Source organism: Bison bison, unplaced genomic scaffold (genome assembly GCF_000754665.1).
Source record: "Bison bison bison isolate TAMUID 2011002044 unplaced genomic scaffold, Bison_UMD1.0 scf7180017864139, whole genome shotgun sequence".
NCBI classification, from domain to species: Eukaryota; Metazoa; Chordata; class Mammalia; order Artiodactyla; family Bovidae; genus Bison; species Bison bison.
This window is the reverse complement of record NW_011494711.1, coordinates 6,252,757-6,255,836: the sequence shown is the minus strand read 5'-3', so window position 1 is coordinate 6,255,836 and position 3,080 is coordinate 6,252,757. Positions and strand designations below refer to the sequence as shown.

The following is a 3,080-nucleotide window of genomic DNA, read 5'->3' as shown; positions in this document are numbered from 1 at the left end:
TTTCTTTGGGATTGGAATGAAAACTGACCTTTTCCAGTCCTGTGGCCACTGCTGAGTTTTCCAAATGTGCTGGCATATTGAGTGCAGCACTTTCACAGCATCATCTTTCAGGATTTGGAATAGCTCAACTGGAATTCCATCACCTCCACTAGCTTTGTTCATGGTGATGCTTTCTAAGGCCCACTTGACTTCACATTCCAGGATGTCTGGCTCTAGGTCAGTGATCACACCATCGTGATTATCTGGGTCGTGAAGATCTTTTTTGTACAGTTCTTCTGTGTATTCTTGCCATCTCTTCTTAATATCTTCTGCTTCTGTTAGGTCCATACCATTTCTGTCCTTTATTGGGCCCATCTTTGCATGAAATGTTCCTTTGGTATCTCTGACTTTCTTGAAGAGATCTCTAGTCTTTCCCATTCTGTTGTTTTCCTCTATTTCTTTGCATTGATGGCTGAGGAAGGCTTTCTTATCTCTTCTTGCTATTCTTTGGAACTCTGCATTCAGATGCTTATATCTTTCCTTTTCTCCTTTGCTTTTCACTTCTCTTCTTTTCACAGCTATTTGTAAGGCCTCTTCAAAAGGAAATGAAGACTCATGGGAATTCCCTGGCCATTCTGTAGTTAGGACTCTATACTTCCACTGCAGGGGACGCAAGTTCCATCCCTAGTCCAGGAACTATGATTCTGCATGCTGTGTGGCATGGCCAATAAAAAAAAAAAGAAATGAAGACCCACAGAAATAATTAGACCTGAGTATTTTTATGCTAGATTTGATGAAGAGAGGATAGTCATGGAAGAATATAATAGGTTAGAGAATATGAGGTAATCAAAGTAAACTGGGGAAAACTTGGTAAAGCCGATTTGTTAGGATTCTTCTCCGGGTTCATTTGTCTTTGGAGAAAGAATGCTCCTTTCCTACAGGTATAGAGAGAGCACCTCTCACAGGAGGTTCTTTGAAAGGTAATAGTGGGGAGAAGGAAGGTCAGAGTAACTGTTTTAGAGCTTCTATTGTTTTCTCAAACTCCTTCCACTTAAAATAGTCGATATCCAAGGTGCCATATTTTGAGGAATCAAGTCCGGGACCCCATCATTAGTAAAGCATAGTTCAAATTGCCCCACTAGAAACTTTTCAAGATTTAAATAGCTGTTTCCTGAAAAATAAAAAAGAATTTAAAGGTCAAGTTAGTTTGATAAATTCAAGATTAAATAAAGTTAAAAATTTAAATGTATGCTTTAATTTTTCCCTGCAATATTTCTCAAAGCTCTTAATGTGTGGATGTGCATGGTGAACCTCCCAAGTGTAAATCCAGTATGCAGGATTTCCTAATCATATGTGCCCATAGAATTCCTTCTTTTTTCATGCCCTATAGAACACAACATAGAGTTTGATTTCATGGTTGAGAATAGAGAAAGATATTAATGTCATCATGGATTCATTGCCTACATTTGGATCAGCATGCTCAGTTTACTCATCTGCAAAATGGGGATAATACTTATTTCATATTGCTGTTGGCAAATCAGAAAAGGTTTATAAAAAGCTTAGATGTTCTCAGTAGATCTTTGCAATTACGACTATTAACAATAATATATCTGGGATCTATTTATCTTCAGAACCTCAGTGCTTTGCCGAGTCTTGAATCTGAAGCTGAGTTGAGTTCAGACTGTTACACATGGCTCAGCTTCAGCATGTGGGTGGCCCAATGGCTTCTCTCCTATCTGTATCCTTTGTCTTTTAACAATATTGGAGTCAATTTTAGATGAGTCCCATTGTGTTCACGGTCCTGTTGCTTAGTATCTTCTTATAAAAACAAAAATAAGATAAAAGAAGAAATGAGGTTTGAACTAAATTTCTAGAGTTCGTGTTCTCTAAAATTTTAAGGGATGGAATTTTCCTGGTGGTTCAGGGGTTAGGACTCGGTGCTTTCACGGCTGTGGTCCCATGTTCAATTCCTGGTCAGGGAACTCATATCCCACAAGCTTCACAGTGCAGCCAAAAATAAAATAAAAAATAAAATTCTAAGGGGGACCAGAGGTAATTCTCAAGCTGTATCAAGTAGCATTTTGTTGCTCTTTTGACTGGGTAGCACAAGTGTCTACACACCACTTTATTTTTTTCAGTTAGGAAGCCCAACGTGAACTAGATTGCCATCAATATTCTTGATATAAAGGAATTTGATTTTGGTTAATCTTTTATCAGATAATATGTCAGTTTTACATATGACTATACAGCCCTATCAACTGGAATTTCTGTCTAGAAGTTATTTTCATGCATCAGCTCCCTGACCTATTTACAGTAAGTGCAGCTGTGGGGTGGTTCTCTATGTAGGATTCAGAAACACTGCCGTTTTCGAAATAAACCAGATGTTTTCCATTTCAAAGAAAAAGATCACACCTAGTGAAATATTTGTTTACAAGCTTCACAATAATGCCAAAGATTATAAGAAAAGTTTCAAGGGACATGGATCACAGAAATCAGCTGAACACCACACTTTTCCAATTTCCTGCGAAGTTACAAAAGAAACACACAAAAGTAGACCTTGTGCTGGCTGCGAGGATTTGTGGATTAAGGTTATAGTGACCAACAGATTACAGTGAGAGTTACTGTCTGAAGAGAGACTGCCACTTGGCTTTATTTGGTTTCTGTCCATTTTTCCAAGAACACGTCCTGGGATACAAGTCCGAAGGAGTGATTTTTAAAACATGTCCTAAAATGAGTGTTTATGGAAACTTCAGGAATACTTTGGGAGTAGACTTCCTCCAAACAAAAACAAAACCAACACATTTTAAAAATCGAAAGTGAAAACAGGTATAACTTGTCGGTGACTAATCATTGGAGAACCCGGTTTGGTATTCGACCAGTGACTAGACTGAAAGAAACTCATCCTTTGGTAGTTTTCTTCTTTTATTCTTTCTTTCTTTTTTTTTAAAAGGAAGCAAACTGTTGATCCGCGAGCCATCCATTTGAAAAAGGCTGAAGGCGCTTCCGGACAAGGGAGCCCCAGCCAGGCCCCGAGGGTTCCAGCGACTACCCGCGCTGCCAGCGAGGTTTCCGGGAACCTGGGCTCGGCGCTCGGCCGGCCG

General features: G+C 39.2%; 1 protein-coding gene across 4 annotated transcripts in view; it reads left to right on the top strand.

Annotated features, from left to right (window-relative positions):
* Window positions 1-2,611: 2,611 nt before the first annotated feature.
* Window positions 2,612-3,080, top strand: part of NMI (N-myc (and STAT) interactor) — a 25,284-nt gene continuing 24,815 nt past the window's right edge. For 2 of the 4 annotated variants that reach the window (XM_010839967.1, XM_010839966.1), the window contains exon 1: window positions 2,814-3,080. The gene's annotated coding sequence lies outside the window, so the exon portion shown is untranslated. The other 2 variants (XM_010839969.1, XM_010839968.1) reach the window with 2 other exon arrangements.